General features: G+C 46.6%; 1 pseudogene; it reads left to right on the forward strand.

Annotated features, from left to right (window-relative positions):
• The window catches only part of LOC115167006 (nuclear factor of activated T-cells, cytoplasmic 3-like), a 70337-nt pseudogene that overhangs the window by 47017 nt on the left and 3627 nt on the right, over positions 1-19693 (forward strand).

A 19693-nucleotide genomic window follows, 5' to 3' on the forward strand; every position in this document is an offset into this window, starting at 1 on the left:
GACTGAGAGAGGCCTTGGTGTAGTAGGTCTTTACAGAAACTTCTACTCCAGACCTGGGCCTCGTGTTATAGACTCTAGAGACTGAGAGAGGCCTTGGTGTAGTAGGTCTTTACAGAAACTTCTACTCCAGACCTGGGCCTCGTGTTATAGACTCTAGAGACTGAGAGAGGCCTTGGTGTAGTAGGTCTTTACAGTAACTTCTACTCCAGACCTGGGCCTCGTGTTATAGACTCTAGAGACTGAGAGAGGACTTGGTGTAGTAGGTCTTTACAGAAACTTCTACTCCAGACCTGGGCCTCGTGTTATAGACTCTAGAGACTGAGAGAGGTCTTGGTGTAGTAGGTCTTTACAGAAACTTCTACTCCAGGATGAACTGCACGTGTTCAAAGTATTTTATGTGATCAGAGTATTTGGTTTAGAGACGCGAAAAGCACCTCAGTACGAAACATGGTTTCACAAAACAATAACAATGCTTGATTTCTGACCACGTTTTGTGCTGTAGTGCTCTTCACATCCCTTCCTCTGTCTCTCTCTTTCTCCCCCCCCGCACACTCATAGTTTCACACCCACACAGAAACATAAAGTCGCTATATGCTGTCTGGAACACACATGGTGTGCTGTGAACTGTGAATAAACATTACAACGCCACACACTCACAGATTCACACGCATACACACACTCACAGATTTACAGTCAGTCAGTCAGTCAGTCAGTCAGTCAGTCAGTCAGTCAGTCAGTCAGTCAGTCAGTCAGTCAGTCAGTCAGTACTCACTTCCATAGTCCGCTTCCATAGTCCGCTTGCCATATCTATACTAGTAATAACAGACCGTAAAGCACCTCATAAAACCATGCCTAATGACTTTGAGCTTTATGAAAGTAGAATTAAGGTTTTGTATATGATCACAGGTAATTGTAATGATAATTATCACTAGTTAGCTATTAGATGTATTTCATGTTGATGGGGTTCTCTAGGGATTGAGGATGACCCCATAATAGGGGGATATTATACAGGAAGTAATGTTGATCGTATAAACAACTTTCGGCACATCTAAATATATGAAGACAAGCTTTTTTGACATTTGGAGTTGCAGTCAGTCTGCACATCCATTGTCTCAGAGATTTGTTGCACTCTATTTCTTATGAGACTTTACCTTTCTGCTAGTCTCACCTGGTACCCTACAAAGACCTGTAGGGACAATATTAGTGACTCCCACTATAAAGAGTAGTCCTGTAGGACAACATTAATACCACTATAACAGCTGTGTTTCTGTATTCAGGTCGGGTTAAATCAATGCTACTTCTCCTATTTGCAGATCTAAGAGACCATTATAGTGCACCTCTCTTCCTCTTTAAAAGCTCTGAAGGACTAATCCATTACTAGGCTGGACTGTTCACCAACCCTGTCCACTCAGCTGGGTGCCCATGTGTTGTGGATGCCACAGGCCCTATCCCTGACTCTGGCCTTGTTTCGACGGGCGAAATGGCACCACCTCTGAGGCTGATCGCCCGAAGTGTGTGTGTGTGTGTGTGTGTGTGTCACAGTGTGAGACAAGGATGTGGCCTCGCACGCTTCGTCCCAGCCGTCCAAAAGCTTCTTAGCGTAGTCAGTGCAGGGTCAGGGAGGAGTCAGATTGTCTCCTAGATATCAGCCTGTAGACCGTAGGTTCAACAGGAGCAGGCTTAGAGGGTACACACACTTCCAAGACGTCCAGCTAGGAATGACTTTAGGGGGCTTTCCCTGTCCCTTTTAGTTCTATCCTAAGCCTGTGTCTGCCCCTCTGCCAGGTGCTCTTGACTTAACCACCAGGTACCATTGTTCTAATGCATGCAATATCAAAATGCTTTGGTTTTTGTTCATTAAAGCAGTGGCTGCATTTGATTAGTAAGCACCCAGTTCTTCAGCATGAACAATGCATTGTGGAACTGGAAGTTCTAACTGAGACAAATTGTCCAGTACCACATCAACCTGAATTGGAAGTAGGCCTACTGCTCAGCTGTAATGTGTCTGCCGTGTGTTGAAAGGTTAAGAATCAAGAATGAAGTCCAAATGGAACAGAACAGGTCTAATCACCCATAGTCTAAAGGTCTCCATGTGTTGCTGGTGCTTTCCTAGATGTGCCTGCCTATATAAATAGGTGGAGCTGCAAAGCAAAGAGGAGAGTGACCTAACCTGGTTGAGTTGAGCCTGGCAGGGCTGCAGTGGGCAGCTGCTGAGTCTGCTTTTAACAAAAATAGTCAGCTACCCTGAAGATAACTTAACCAGCCAGACCAGACCAGCCGGGCCTTGTAACCTGTAACTAGGCCTATGAGGAGCCAGGTCATCATAAACCCTGCCCCCTTTCTCTCTCACTCACACTCTCACACACTCACACACTCCCTCACTCACTCTCACACACACAGAGAGGTTAGAGGTCAGGGAGAGGGGGTGGGTTAGGGTTCACTGCGTAAACAAAGCCCCTGACCAGCATCGTCTTGCAGACTGTGTGTCCCGGCTACCTCACCTCCCTACCCATATTCAGAACACTGAGGCTTTATGCTGATTAGAACCCTGCTCCTGTCTTCAGCGTTATAGTAGTAGAGGTGTAGAGGTCTTTACCACCCTGTATGATACCCAGGGGACTTGTCTTCTCTCAAAGACCACTAAACATAACACATCATTTCCACTGACTCTGTCTGACCCCAACAGGCCCCCATACCTCTATTCTGACCCCGCTGGGTCCCATCTATGTGTTTTAGTCAGAGAGAAAATAGTCTGAAAATTCAATAAAAACCATTGGAGTGGCTGATAGGATCTCTCCCCCCTAAGTGAGCACACACCACCACAGTCAAGCTTTCAGTTGGAGCTGGAAAGGAAAAGGATGTCCAATAATTGGTTTCAGAGAAAGTAAATATTTTGAAACCTAGCGGCATGGGATTTTTGGTGGTTGGTGTTTTTCTCAGGTACACTTGTTTCCATCCAGACCATCATTTCGCTGTTTTGGCTGCTGTTGCTCTGTGGACCAACTGCATAATGACAACTCCCACCCTCAAACCCCCCTCCTTTCTTTTCTCTTTTTTACTCCTTCCACACCTAACCTTTTTCTCTCTTTCCCCAAACGGTAACACCGGTGTGTGTGTGTGACGCAGGGTGGGGAGCAGGGGTAACCCTCCAGCTGCGGTGGAGCCAGGGGTTGGATGTGGCTTGGCTGGGTCAGGGAGGTGGGTACAGGGGAGGTGGTGGGTGGAGGGGGTGCCATCCTGCCGTCACGGCCCCTGCCAAGCACAACATTCCTAACAGTAGTGGGATTGTGTTGCCGTTGTTTTCTCTGTCCCTGTGAGGAGAGGATGAAGGGGGGGGCCTCTCACCTGCATGGCAGGCTGGTGGCCATTTTGGCTCCTGAAAGAGCCAAGAAGGAGAGAGCAGCTGCATAGGCTGCCCAGGGCTCAGGCCAAGCTGGCACTGGCACCACAGCTGGATCAGGGTCATGGGCGTTGGTTGGCAATTTCACTGACAGGTTTAGTCTAGAACCCAAAACCGCAGCTTCACCAATAAAAGGTTCTTTAAAAGGTGCACGATAGACCACACAGAATGAGTTGAAGATCATATCCGTGGTGACTTGTTTTTCCAAGTTTGCACTCCATTCAGTAAAGTTGTAGCCATTTTGTTTCTGGTACTGTGGTGCACCAAAGAATGTCTTTCAAGATATATTTTTTTTCACTCCATTTCCATGTTCTTTCTCCTTTCTCTCTCGTGTTTTGAAAACGTGTCTCCTCGTTTTTTGGCTTGGTCTTTTTGGGTAGCTCCGACTTGTTGGGGGTTTGTCTTGGAAAATACTGGGCTAAGGTCTGAGATGGTGGTTCCTCTGGAGAAGGGATTTTGGAGGTAATTGTGCACATGTGGGTTGTAATCCCTGTTAAAACAGAGAGTAGACAAAGGGGGAAATGATAAGGGTCTTTAGTTAGAGGAGGAGAACGTGTATGTGCGTGTGTGTGTGTGTGTGTTGACCTGGTTGGAGGCCAAGTAGAGGGATCCAGATGAATCTCCAGAGATCCTGCCAGAAATTCCTGTCTGACTGGGGTTTTCACTTGAATGTTTGAAGCTGACGTTTAGGCTGGACTCCCTCCAGAAAAGAGAGAAGTGGGCATTTGGAAGTAAAGGAAATGTGCAGATTGTCCTGGAAGTGCGATGCTCATATGGACTCTATCTACATACTCATGTTTTTTTCCCCCCTTTCCCTCCGTATCGCTGCCTTGTGTCAGCTGATGGGCTACAACGAGAAGCCTGTCAACCTACAGATGTTCATCGGCACGGCGGACGACCGCTACCTCAGACCTCACGCCTTCTACCAGGTGCATCGGATCACTGGGAAAACGGTGGCCACCGCCAGCCAGGAGATCATCATCTCCAGCACCAAAGTTCTCGAGATTCCTCTGCTTCCCGAAAACAATATGTCTGCCAGGTGGGTGTCATGGTCGCTCAAGGATTACATTACTCAGTTGAATTATGAGCGCTACCTCCTAGCACAGAGGAAGACCTTGAGAGTGTAAAAATAACAGTTTATGATCAAACAGGATCGTAATATCCACAGACAGACATACGTACATACATGCACACGGTAGGGATTTTATTTGTCTTAATTCAAAACAGCAGGAAGGTTAAGTACAGCAGGAAAATATGAGAATTTCCCACCAAGCAGAATATGCTTACAATACACTTTATTCCCTTATTTATGGATCTACATTAACCACAGTATATATTTAGGCTTTTATTTCGAAGGCTCTGGTTTTCCAAGCTGTTTTGTCTTAGATTTGGTGTTTCCCCTCATAGCTGTAGCATTAATAAATCAAATGTACTGCTTTTGCACTTTGTAATTTGACTCAGATGGATATTTGTTCACAATATGATGGCAAAGGTTTATTATGGCATTCATTCAGCCTTCCATTCATCCTAATAAATTGCTTAATTGATACCCAATCGGGGGGTGTTGCTTAGCTCCCCTCCCTATCTCTCTTGCAGTATTGACTGTGCTGGCATCCTGAAGCTGCGGAACTCAGACATTGAGCTGCGGAAGGGGGAGACTGATATCGGGCGGAAGAACACGCGTGTGCGAGTGGTGTTTCGTGTTCACATTCCCCAGCCCAATGGGAAGGTTCTCTCTCTACAGGCTGCATCCATCCCCGTGGAGTGTTGTGAGTGTCCAGATCCTGTTCAGATACATACATACATACATACATACATACATACATACATACATACATACATACATACATACATACATACATACATACAGTTGAAGTCGGAAGTTAAGTATGTCATGGCTTTAGAAGCTTCTGATAGGCTAATTGACATAATTTGAGTCAATTGGAGGTGTACCTGTGGATGTATTTCAAGGCCTACCTTCAAACTCAGTGCCTCTTTGCTTGACATCATGGGAAAATCAAAAGAAATCAGCCAAGATCTCAGAAAAAAATTGTAGACCTCCACAAGTCTGGTTCATCCTTGGGAGCAATTTCCAAACGCCTGAAGGTACCACGTACATCTGTGCAAACAATAGTACGCAAGTTTAAACACCATGGGATCACGCAGCCGTCATACCGCTCAGGAAGTTGACGTGTTCTGTCTCCTGGAGATGAACGTACTTTCCAATTGGCTCATTCAGCCCCCTCCTCTCCCCTGTAACTATTCCCCCAGGTCGTTGCTGCAAATGAGAACGTGTTCTCAGTCAACTTACCTGGTAAAATAACGGATAAAAAACCTTTGGTGCGAAAAGTGCAAATCAATCCCAGAACAACAGCAAAGGACCTTGTGAAGATGCTGGAAGAAACAGGTACAAAAGTATCTATATCCACAGTAAAACAAGTCCTATATCAGCATAACCTGAAAGACCGCTCAGCAAGGAAGAAGCCACTGCTCCAAAACTGACATTAAAAAAAACTGACTACGGTTTGCAACTGCACATGGGGACAAACATTTTACTTTTTGGAGAAATGTCCTCTAGTCTGGTGAAACAAAAATAGAACTGTTTGGCCATAATGACCTAATGACCATCGTTATGTTTGGAGGAAAACGGGGGAGGCTTGCAAGCCGAAGAACACCATCCCAACCGTGAAGCACGGGGGTGGCAGTATCATGTTGTGGGGGTGCTTTGCTGCAGGAGGGACTGGTGCACTTCACAAAATAGATGGCATCGTGAGGGAGGAAAATTATGTGGATATCTTGAAGCAACATCTCAAGACATCAGTCAGGAAGTTAATATCTTGGTCGTAAATTGGTCTTCCAAATGGACAATGACCACAAGCATACTTCCAAAGTTGTGGCGAAATTGCTTAAGGACAACAAAGTCAAGGTATTGGAGTGGCCATCACAGAGCCCTGACCTCAATCCTATAGAACATTTGTGGGCAGAACTGAAAAAGCGTGTGCGAGCAAGGAGGCCTACAAACCTGACTCAGTTACACCAGCTCTGTCAGGAGGAATGGGCCAAAATTCACCCAACTTATTGTGGGAAGCTTGTGGGAGGCTACCCGAAACATTTGACCCAAGTTAAACAATTTAAAGGCAATAGTACCAAATACTTATTGAGTGTATGCAAACTTCTGACCCACTGGGAATGTGATGAAAGAAATAAAAGCTGAAATAAATAATTCTCTCTTCTATTATTCTGACATTTCACATTCTTAAAATAAGGTGGTGATCCTAACTGACCTAAAACAGGGAATTTTTACTAGGATTAAATGTCAGGAATTGTGAAAAACTGAATTTAAATGTATTTGGCTAAGGTGTATGTAAACTTCCAACTTCAACTGTACATACAGCCCTTTTCTCTCGCTTTAGCCCCCCCTCCCCCACTCATCTCTCTTTTTCTCTGTCTCTTTCTATCTTTCTCATATGTACATTGCTGCCTATGTAAACCCCTCTCCTCTAACCTCCCAGCCCAGCGTTCGGCCCAGGAGCTTCCCCAGGTAGAGAAGGCCAGTCTGACCGGCTGTCTGGTCAGCGGGGGAGAGGAGATGGTCATCACAGGATCCAACTTCTTCCCCGAATCAAAGGTGATATTCCTGGAGAAGGGCCCTGGTAAGAGACTTGTACACACAGCGTCTCACACACAGGGGGGAAATCCTTAGGGACATCCTTGCTAAGGAATGTGATTGTTTTTCTTGATTATTTGTATTATATTGTATTTGACTTTATTTTGTAAATTGTGTATACAGTATACAGGGTTCCCTTGTAAAAGAGACGTTGGTCTCGAGGGTGTTTCGCTGTTAAAATAAAAGTAAAATAAAAAAATTGACCCACAAGCTGACTCATAATTCACATGGTCGAACAGTCCAACGGATCAGGAGGGATTATTTTTAGATTGTCCTCTTGCTACAATGGTCTTATATCAGATATATAATACTGTTTGGTTCATCCAAATTAAACAGCTCAGAATATCCACAGTAGCAAATACTCTGTAGTTTGGATCCAGTGAGTTGACCCAAGAGCTGGGTTACTTTAGGTACCGTAGCTCCAGCTTAACCTAACCATTGTTGTGTAGAAAACAGCGGGAGTGTAAGGACCCTTCTCAACATACTCTAGATAGAACGTCACCATCACCAACCACCTCTTGCAACACAGAGTTCAAACAGGTTCCAATAGCTGATTTACTGACTGCGGAGGAAGAGTCAGACCCAACTAGATAGAAACACCTGGAAACAGAACAGTCCTATGCCTCCTACAGCCCTGGGGTGCGTTCCATACCATGCTGCTATCCCGCCCACTAGCACTGCTCTACTATTTAAATCTCTTTTCTGTCATCCATGGAATGTTACTACTGAGTTCTGAGTTATAATACACACATAGCTCAAGAGCAAGAGACACTAAAAATGGATCTCAATCTCTTTTTCTGATCGTTTCTGTCCGTCCCAAGAGAAAGATGGGTAGCATATCTGGCTACTGCTACTGACTGATACACAGGTTATCACACACTCACACAGTACAATCTACTGCTTACACCTGGCTCCTCAGTCTCTCTCTAGTCCTTATCAGTGTTAATATTTAGCCCTGCCCTGACCTGTTTAGTGTATTAACTTAAGAAGACAGAGTCTCTGAGTGTGGTCAGTCCTTCTGCTCATACTGTACCTCTTCATTAATCGCTTGGGTTGAACTTAGCTTACTACAACCCACTATTTAGACTCTCCCTCCTCTAACTCTTTCAATAATAAAACACAAGTATGGGCGGGTTCCAGGATGGAAACTGTGAAAGGGTGACAGCATTCTGTGAACCAGTCCCTGCCTGCCCACCATAGCTTTGTGAAAGAGGCCAAACTGAATCAAGTTCAAACACGGAGGAGAGTCAAGGGTGCTGTTACTTATTGACTAAGATACATTATTTTGAGAAATTGAGTGGAAACCTTTTACCCTAGGAGTGGAGAGTTTACCCTAAGAGTGGAGTGGAGGAAACTTGGGCCCTGCAAAAATGATGTGTGTCATCATGGGGGAAAGAGAGAGATAATGATGATCTGGTTTGTGTAAATTGTCCCTCATCAAGGCTAATCCAGATGCTTATTGCAGAACATGCCTGATTGGAGGGAGCGGATGGAGGGATGGAATAAAGAGAGGAGAGGAAGAGAGTAGTAATGACAGAGTTTTCCACCACCTCCTTCCATAAACAGAGTACAACAGTGGAATCACGTTGAGCGTGAAAGACTAGTTTATTGTGGTTAGTTAGTTAATGTATAGTCACTGTTTCCTGTGGGGGGGTAGGGTGGGGACTTCATGCGGGGGTTGGTGGATGGGGTCTTCCTGGGGGAGTAGGATGGGGACTTCATGCGGGGGGTAGGGTGGGGACTTCATGCGGGGGGTAGGGTGGGGACTTCATGCGGGGGTAGGGTGGGGACTTCATGCAGGGGGTAGGGTGGGGACTTCATGCAGGGGGTAGGGTGGGGACTTCATGCAGGGGTAGGATGGGGTCTTCCTGCGGGGGGTAGGATGGGGTCTTCCTGCGGGGGGTAGGTTGGGGTCTTCCTGCGGGGGGTAGGGTGGGGTCTTCCTGCGGGGGGTAGGATGGGGTCTTCATGCGGGGGGTAGGATGGGGTCTTCCTGCGGGGGGTAGGTTGGGGACTTCCTGCGGGGGTAGGATGGAGTCTTCCTGCGGGGGGTAGGATGGGGTCTTCCTGGGGGGGTAGGATGGGGTCTTCCTGGGGGGTAGGATGGGGTCTTCCTGCTGGGGGTAGGATGGGGTCTTCCTGCTGGGGGTAGGATGGGGTCTTCCTGGGGGGGTAGGATGGGGTCTTCCTGCGGGGGTAGTATGGGGTCTTCCTGGGGGGGTAGGATGGGGTCTTCCTGCGGGGGGTAGGGTGGGGTCTTCCTGCGGGGGGTAGGATGTCGTTTTCCTGGGGGGGGTAGGGTGGGGTCTTCCTGCGGGGGGTAGGATGGGGTCTTCCTGGGGCATACATACAAATAAATGCAGTGGCGGCGCGCCGCTCCTAAATGCACAGAGGAGGAGAGGAGGGTTGGGTAACAGGGATCCCTAGCTCCAGGCACCAGTTGATAACAAGTACTACATTATGGTTTATGGAATCTCTACTGGACTCTCTACTGGACTCTCTTCTTGACTTGTTCAATTCCCATTTTTAAAGATGATAAAAGTCACTTTGAATAGAAACATTTGCTAAATGACCATACTATGTTTTTATTACAAGCGGTAATGGAGGTCTTTTAGTGAGTTGGTTGTGTGTGTCCATTCAGTTTTCCAGTTCTTTGTGGGCTTCAGTTAGTTATGTCAATGGACTGGACTGCACTGCAGATAGGGGAGGAGGGAGAGGGGTGGTTGAAGAAGGGGAGACATAATGATGCAGGCAGGCGAACTCTGGTCCATCTGGCTACAGCAGGTCTGTCAGTGTGAGGTCTGGTCTTTGGCTCGTTCGCTCATCACCTCCTAATGCTAGGAAAAGCAGAAAGGTCCTTTCCCTCTGTCCAGATGAAACAGGATCACATCCATTGGCTTCATGCTGACTTCTATCACTTTATTACCTGCTCTGGGGGAGGAAGGGAGCAGTTTGGCTCAGAGGAAGGGGAATATGAAAAATGCATTATTATTATTCTGAGGGAAAAAAATATTATTTGACCAGAGTGAACCTCATCAAACAGAGGAAAAGGACCCCTAGATGGAATGACTGACTATACTGACTGACTGTACTGATGGACTATTTTGGCCTACTGACTGTACTGGCTTACTGACTGTACTGCCTTACTGACTGACTGTACTGACTATACTGGCTTACTGACTCTACTGGCTTACTGACTGACTGTACTGTACTGACTCTACTGGCTTACTGACTGACTGTACTGTACTGACTATACTGGCTTACTGACTGACTCTACTGGCTTACTGACTCTACTGGCTTACTGACTGTACTGTACTGTACTGACTATACTGGCTTACTGACTGGCTTACTGACTACTGGCTTACTGACTCTACTGGCTTACTGACTGAACGTACTGTACTGACTGTACTGGCTTACTGGCTCTACTGACTTACTGACTGACCGTACTGTACTGACTATACTGGCTTACTGACTCTACTGGCTTATTGACTCTACTGACTTACTGACTGACTGTACTGACTATACTGGCTTACTGGCTCGCTGACCCACTGCACTGTACTGACTCTACTGACTGACTGTACTGTACTGACTATACTGGCTTACTGGCTCTACTGGCTTATTGACTCTACTGGCTTACTGACTGACTGTACTGTACTGACTATACTGGCTTACTGGCTCGCTGACCCACTGCACTGTACTGACTCTACTGACTGACTGTACTGTACTGACTATACTGGCTTACTGGCTCTACTGGCTTATTGACTCTACTGGCTTACTGACTACTGGCTTATTGACTCTACTGGCTTACTGACTACTGGCTTATTGACTCTACTGGCTTACTGACTACTGGCTTACTGACTACTGGCTTATTGACTCTACTGGCTTACTGACTACTGGCTTACTGACTCTACTGGCTTATTGACTCTACTGACTTACTGACTGACTGTACTGACTATACTGGCTTACTGGCTCGCTGACCCACTGTACTGTACTGACTCTACTGACTGACTGTACTGTACTGACTGTACTGTACTGACTCTACTGGCTTACTGATTGACTCTACTGTACTGACTGTACTGTACTGACTATACAGGCTTACTGACTGACTATACTGGCTTACTGACTCTACTGGCTTACTGACTGACTGTACTGTACTGACTATATTGGCTCTACTGGCTTACTGACTGACTATACTGGCTTACTGACTCCACTGGCTTACTGACTGACTGTACTGACTATACTAGCTTACTGGCTCTACTGGCTAACTGACTGACTGTACTGTACTGACTATACTGGCTTACTGGCTCTACTGGCTTACTGACTTACTGTACTGACTATACTGGCTTACTGGCTCTACTGGCTTACTGACTGACTGTACTGTACTGACTATACTGGCTTACTGGCTCTACTGGCTTACTGACTGACTGTACTGTACTGACTATACTGGCTTACTGGCTCTACTGGCTTACTGACTGACTGTACTGTACTGACTATACTGGCTTACTGGCTCTACTGGCTTACTGACTGACTGTACTGTACTGACTATACTGGCTTACTGACTATACTGGCTTACTGACTCTACTGGCTTACTGACTGACTGTACTGTACTGACTATATTGGCTTACTGGCTTACTGACTGACTGTACTGTACTGACTATACTGGCTTACTGACTATACTGGCTTACTGGCTCTACTGGCTTACTGACTGACTGTACTGTACTGACTATACTGGCTTACTGGCTCTACTGGCTTACTGACTGACTGTACTGTACTGACTATACTGGCTTACTGACTATACTGGCTTACTGACTCTACTGGCTTACTGACTGACTGTACTGTACTGACTATATTGGCTTACTGGCTTACTGACTGACTGTACTGTACTGACTATACTGGCTTACTGACTATACTGGCTTACTGACTATACTGGCTTACTGGCTCTACTGGCTTACTTACTGACTGACTCTACTGTAATGACTACTGGCTCTACTGTACTTACTGACTGACTCTACTGACTGACTACTGTAATGACTACTGTAGGGCCTTGATGAGGGCAGAAGGTGAGGGGAGGATGATGTAAAAAACTGTGGTTGAATTGAAATTGCATTTAACACACCAGGCACCAGTGTTTTTCCTTTCTTCCATACAAAAGGTCTAAAAGCTGCAGTTATTCTAGCTGTCTGAATAGCTTAGCCCTCATTGTTTTGGTAAATATCATAACACATGGACGTGTGTTTTAACTCTCTGAGAGAGGAGTGTATATAGAACATGTTTTTTCTCTGAAAGGGAGGGGTGGATGGATGTGTTTTCTCTCCGTCATCGGGTAGGTTCCTGTTGGAGCTTGTTTAGTGGTGGGCGAAGGACGGTGACAGGACATGTGGGGCCCTCTCCCTCCTCTCTCCTGCCTATTGAATGTCAACATGTGCTGCAGAAATACACTCAGTATGCTGAAGTCAGACAGAGCTAAGGCACCCAAGGTCATTATTCAGTCATTACCAGAAAGCTGACTCAGATACCTAGAGGAGTAGCTAGAGCCCCTCTTTCACGAGAAGAGATGGAACCTCCCAGTAGAGATACAATAGCCTAAAGTGGCTTATGTCATAAACCTGTTCTGTTTCATTCTGTGGGACGGTGGAATCTCCACTGAGTTCTATAGAAGAGTCTAATGCACCACAGGATTACTGGGGCAAAGACTGTCATCTGCCTCTGTTAGGATGAGATCAAGGGTCTTCCTAACTAAAGTAGTGTGTTATCTCTCTGAACAGTTACCAGTTAAGAGGAGATCAGAGTAGGGCCATCTACTATAGATGGCTATTAGAAGGGGAAGCGTTTGGAAAGAAAAGCAGAATACTGTAGATGTACAGGACTTAGCCTATAACTACAGTACAGCTATAAGATCCCATTGTAAAGATGGGGAGTCTTTCAGCAGGCATTAGGACAGATTGTTTTGGGGAGCCCTTTGGTTAAGTGGAGAAGTAACACAGGTGCGGTCAGATGTAATCAGATCCATATGTGACGTTATGAACAGCATGAAACAGCCCCATTTGCAATTGCAAGTTAGTGTGGCATCATGCCATTTAAAAAAAGTTGTAGCTACTTACTACTGAAGTGACTGCAGTAGTTGTGCAGTAGTAGCTGAATACATTTCTTATTTAGTAGTTGTGATGATCGTGACTTCTCCTTAACTGCAGCAGCCCGTTATAATTCTCTCAACTGTTTTTCTGAATGGCTGGATGCCTAAGATGTCTGGCCAGATCATTAGATCTGTAGGAGGAAAACCGGAAAATAAGAGGATGTTTCCTTTCCTAAGCCAGCCAGAACTCTGGCAGCGCAACGTAGCCTAGCGCATGGTGGACCGACCGGCGGAGGGAGGCAGGGATTTTAAATAAATAGAGTTATTCCACTCGTCTCTCCATAATGTTAACCAGGCAAGACAAACAGCAGGATATTTAGACTTTGATTACTTTTTAATAGCTGTAAAAATACTCTCCACAGAGTTTTTGTGTCCATAAAGATGACATCATTGAAATGTTTCTGGTCCCCCAGCCAGAACCAATTGAAATCCCTCTGTTTTCCGAAGATTTTCTGTGGTTCATATTGAGCCATGTCTGCTGGGGCAGAGAGTCTTACACTGACATGATGATCATTAGGAAAATAGATAGTAACCCAGAGGGTCTGAAATATAGTGCAATGATCATAGATTGTCTTCATAATTAGGTTCTTTGGCCGGAGTCAGGTGCTTTGAGCTACTTGACTTATTCAACTCAGCATTACTGTATGATCTTTAAATGTAATGGTCTTGGTTTTCTATTTGAAAACTATTTGACAGATACTATAATTCACTTCCTCCCAGATTCACATTGATATAGGAATTAGTCCAAGAGCTGGCAATTCAATTAGGGGAGGATTTGATGGAGTCCTTTGTGTCAAATTTGTCTGTTGACTCCATCTGTTTTGTGGAGGAGGTGGGTTGAGACTATGCTGAATCCCTATGGGTGCCATTCTGCCATTTATTCATTAATTCACACATAATTTGAAAAGCAGACAAAGAGCCGAATGCATTGTCTCTCGCCAGGCCCAGACTGGAGTGGGAATGCTGTGATCTTGCCGTCTGTCAAAATGGAGTCCTACAATGTGTTTTACTCATCTGTCATGTCTTCTCCCTCTCTTTTTGTCTTTTTAGATGGAAGACCCCAGTGGGAAGTGGAGGCAAAAATCATCCATGAGAAAAGTCAAGGAGTAAGTAGAACATAAGCTTTCTACACCTCTCTGTAGCTTAGCTGTCACAAACATGATGTATATTATTCTGTATCATTAGGCTATATTTTTACAGCTGTTATATTGATGTAGCATTATTCATGAATTATTACTAAAGTATCCTGACTAATGTGAATGTCTGTGAGAAGTGGAAACGTTGACTGTGTTGGTTCCTTCTCCCAGTCGAGCGTCGTAGTCGAGGTCCCTCCCTACCACAGTAAGACCGTGACCTCAGCTGTTCAGGTGCACTTCTACGTGTGTAATGGCAAACGGAAAAGGAGCCAATCACAACGCTTCACTTACCTGTCAGGTAGGACGATCTGCATTCTACACCAATCATAGTGCTTGAATTGCAAGTATTTAGAATCACTGGCGGTTAAGTTCCACTGCAGATGATTAGATACAGTGAGGGAAAAAAGTATTTGATCGCCTGCTGATTTTGTACGTTTGCCCACTGACAAAGAAATTATCAGTCTATAATTTCAATGGTAGGTTTATTTGAACAGTGAGAGAATAACAACCAAAAAATCCAGAAAAAAGCATGTCAAAAATGTTATAAAATGATTTGCATTTTAATGAGGGAAATAAGTATTTGACCCCTCTGCAAAACATGACTTAGTACTTGGTGGCAAAACCCTTGTTGGCAATCACAGAGGTCAGACATTTCTTGTAGTTGGCCACCAGGTTTGCACACATCTCAGGAGGGATTTTGTCCCACTCCTCTTTGCAGATCTTCTCCAAGTCATTAAGGTTTCGAGGCTGACGTTTGGCAACTTGAACCTTCAGCTCCCTCCACAGATTTTCTATGGGATTAAGGTCTGGAGACTGGCTAGGCCACTCCAGGACCTTAATGTGCTTCTTCTTGAGCCACTCCTTTGTTGCCTTGGCCGTGTGTTTTGGGTCATGTCATGCTGGAATACCCATCCACAACCCATTTTCAATGCCCTGGCTGAGGGAAGGAGGTTCTCACCCAAGATTTGACGGTACATGGCCCCGTCCATCGTCCCTTTGATGCGGTGAAGTTGTCCTCTCCCCTTAGCAGAAAAACACCCCCAAAGCATAATGTTTCCACCTCCATGTTTGACGGTGGGGATGGTGTTCTTGGGGTCATAGGCAGCATTCCTCCTCCTCCAAACACGGCGAGTTGAGTTGATGCCAAAGAGCTCCATTTTGGTCTCATCTGACCACAACACTTTCACCCAGTTGTCCTCTGAATCATTCATATGTTCATTGGCAAACTTCAGACGGGCATGTATATGTGCTTTCTTGAGCAGGGGACCTTGCTGGCGCTGCAGGATTTCAGTCCTTCACGGCGTAGTGTGTTACCGATTGTTTTCTTGGTGACTATGGTCCCAGCTACCTTGAGATCATTGACAAGATCCTCCCGTGTAGTTCTGGGCCGATTCCTCACCGTTCTCATGATCATTGCAACTCCACGAGGTGAGATCTTGCATGGAGCCCTAGGCCGAGGGAGATTGACAGTTCTTTTGGGTTTCTTTCATTTGCGAATAATCACACCAACTGTTGTCACCTTCTCACCAAGCTGCTTGGCGATGGTCTTGTAGCCCATTCCAGCCTTGTGTAGGTCTACAATCTTGTCCCTGACATCCTTGGAGAGCTCTTTGGTCTTGGCCATGGTGGAGAGTTTGGAATCTGATTAACTGATTGCTTCTGTGGACAGGTGTCTTTTATACAGGTAACAAACTGAGATTAGGAGCGTTCCCTTTAAGAGTGTGCTCCTAATCTCAGCTCGTTACCTGTATAAAATACACCTGGGAGCCAGAAATCTTTCTGATTGAGAGGGGGCCAAATACTTATTTCCCTCATTAAAATGCAAATCAATTTATAACATTTTTGACATGCGTTTTTCTGGATTTTTTTGTTGTTATTCTGTCTCCCACTGTTCAAATAAACCTACCATTAAAATTATAGACTGATCATTTCTTTGTCAGTGGCCAAATGTACAAAATTAGCAGGGATCAAATACTTTTTTCCCTCACTGTATGGCAACACGTGGTGTTTAGATAACATCTCATCAACCACATTTATATGATGTAGCAATTGTGTCGTATGTGTGGCAGTGGGAGTGTTCTAAAGACATACTGGAACAGGATCAAGTGGAGTCACGTTGAAACCTGCTTTTCACTCCTCTGTTGACATCTCAGGGGGACTGACAGCAAGCAGATACAGCCATGGAAAGCAGCAGCACATGCATACAAACATACACACACTGCCGAGGATCCTGCTTTTGGGCTTAGCTAACTAACCCGGTTTTGGAGAGCTTTGAACTTTCCCTCCCAGTTTGCATAGCTGTGGTTAAAGAAGGGGCACCTCCAGTAACAGTTACATGTGCACCTGCCAACTGTTCATGTAAAGCACCATGAAACTATATTGCTGTCTATTTCTGATGTGTATTTGCATTGAAGTTTTAGTATGCAAATCTCTGCTCTCCAGGAACATTTTATTGCACACAGGAATTGTGGGAATTTCAAATGGTGTTGTTTGCCTAAAATTAAATCTCTTCGAGGCTGAAAATTAGTTTTTGTTTTACGTGGATTCTACAGTTTCCTAATGTTTTTCATTAAGTCAAATCCCTGCATAGTTACTTGATATTGTTATTGTTTTCCAACAATAACGTCAAATCAACGTTAGTCAAAATGAAAACTGTGTTGGCGGAATATAATGACAAGTGAGCAATTTCTGATATCTACCACAGCAGTGTGTGTGCGTGCGTTTAGATGTGTATGTGCCCCTCCACCCACTCTCTGTTTGCAGCACGTCGCCCACTCTTCAAGTGCTTCCTGTTTTCCACGCTACCCTACCAGGACAGCCAATTAGAGCACAGCACAGGAAGCCTGCTCTGTCAGTGTAGACGCCACTATTGTTACCACGGACACCGCACGCTTAATTGTGGCATCACCGGCCCACCAATCACACTGTGCTACCTAGTGTGCGTGGGTAGTAGGGCCCTGGCTGGCCCGGTATAGGGATGAACTGTGAGAGAAGAGCATCAGTTAACTTCTGAGATCCCTTAAAGAGGATGTCACGATTAGAATGTGTAGGGTTCTCAGTTGTTCCTGGTCAGGTGGTCAAGACAAGAAAAACTTAGTCATTAGGGTTGGCCAAGTATGGATAGGTGCTGTCAGCATAGTCCAGAGGAACACCCTTCTGTCTCTACAATATCGCAGTGTCTTTCCCCTTCAAAACGAAAACATGGAAAAAAGCACCATTTAACCCAATCTATCACAGTATCTCTGTCCCTTCCCCCTCAGACACAAGTCTTCCTGGCTGTATTCTCTCAGTAACATGCCTGTCAGAGGGAGGGCCCGGGGAGGTAGTAGGGGTACTAGGGGCTGTGAACTGGTTTGTCCTCCTCCTGGTTTCAGCATGGCTGGAAGGCATTTTGCTTCTCCCCATACTGCAGTCAACATGATGGCACCCAAACCCAACAACATATGCTCCCTCTCTCTGATTCAGAGCTGGGTCAAAACAAAACCCTTCCCGGTCACAAGCACCAGATTGGGAAATAGGTCACTGATTGGTACACAGCAGAGTTGTGCTATGCGCTGTTGTAAAGGTGCTCCGTTTAAGTAAAGATTTCTAATCTAGTTAACACATAAATTCTGAACTTGGGTGAACCACAATGCTTTGACTTGGTGGATGTTGATTGGGAAGTTAATCCTGAGATTTGGCTATTTGTGGTGTTCCAGAATTTGGTAAACAAATGAGTACTGCCTTGTGTTTTTCTTTGGAATTCATTATCTGTTGTCATAATCATCACATACGTCACCAAAATATTTATGGCTGCAATGAAAGATTTGAATATGTTAATGCTGGTATCATGTGAATGGCAATGTGTTGGTTTCCCATACTGAGTGTCTCTCTCTCTCTGTCTACCGCCCTCTCTCTCTCTCTCTGTCTACCGCCCTCTCTCTCTCTCTCTCTCTCTCTCTCTCTCTGTCTACCGCCCGCCCTCCCTCCCTCTCTCTCTCTCGCTCACTCTCACTCACTGTCTCCAGTCCTGGTGAAGCAAGAGCACAACAGAGAAGAGATGGAAGGGCTCCCTGCTGTGCCCCCCATGCCTGGTATGTCCATGCCCCTGGCCCATGCTGCCAGCCTGGTCCGCAGTACCCACACCCAGCTGCCTTCCCCTGAGCAGGGCCACCAACCGGACGGCCTTCTGTCCAGCTCTCCCCGGGGCCTGGCTGCGGGCCCCGGCTCCAGCCTCCATACTCTGCAGCCTGCCTGCCCCCTCATGGGCTCCCCCTCCTTCCAGCACCTGCCTCACCTCCAGGGCCGAGGCCTTCCACACGCCTGCTGACTGCCACATGACGTTCCATCCGGGGGCCCAGCCCCTCCCAACAGGCCCTCCTACCAAACACCATCCTGTGCAGCAGAGTCACACCCCACCCCGGCCACCTAAGCAACCTAAATCCCAACCTGCCCTACAATGGCCAGCCCAGCCTTTCCATGAACATGAACACTGGGGCTCCGCAGGGCTATGAGAGGATGCCTTTCCACCAGCAGCAGTCTGACCCCGAGGCCTCCCACCCCCACCCCATGGGGCTGGGTTTTGTGTACCACTCCTCCCCATCCACCTCCGCCCAGCAGGTCTCCAGCCCCCACAGCCCATCTCCACGGCCCCCCACAGCCAGCCCATGACCCACTCCTCCCACTCTGCCCCTCACCTGCTCTCCATGGGCTACCACTGCCCCCCCAACCCCAGCCAGGTGCCCTCGCCCACCCGCCCCAACCACCCTATGGGCCAGCCCTCACCCACCCACCCCAACCATCCGATGCAGCCCTCCCCCCAGCTGCAGAGAGCTATGGGGGGCTACCACCCCACCAACCAGAGGTCTGCCTCCTGTCCCACTACCTCCAGTGCCCCTCCAGCCCACATGGTTCCCTCGCCCCATTCCGGGCCATCCTCCCCCCCAGCTCCACTCCCTGCCCTACCAGTCGCCCACCTCCCCCTCCCCCACCGGCAGCCCTCTGGGCCCCCCAGCACACAGTCCCAGGCCAGCAGCCCTTGTCATGTCAGCCTGTATCCAGGCTCGTGCAGCAGCAACCTGTGCAAGCAGCACCCCCTTGCCCCCCAGCAGAGCCTTCCCCACAGAGTGGGAGAGATGTGAACATCAAGCAGGAGCCGGAGGAGAGAGAGCCCACCTTCAGATCCATCGGCCTGCAGGACATCACCTTGACGACGGTAAGACACAGCTCTGTTATGTCAGCCTCTCCATCTCCTGTGTGTCTGTACTCACTACACTCTCTCTGTATCTCATTCTCTCTGATTACAGGGAATTTAAAAGCCCTTACATTTCATTATTTTATTATCCTTTTAGAATTAAAAAAGTTGCATTACATTACAT

The sequence above is a fragment of the Salmo trutta genome, chromosome 29 (assembly GCF_901001165.1).
Source record: "Salmo trutta chromosome 29, fSalTru1.1, whole genome shotgun sequence".
Taxonomy (NCBI): Eukaryota; Metazoa; Chordata; class Actinopteri; order Salmoniformes; family Salmonidae; genus Salmo; species Salmo trutta.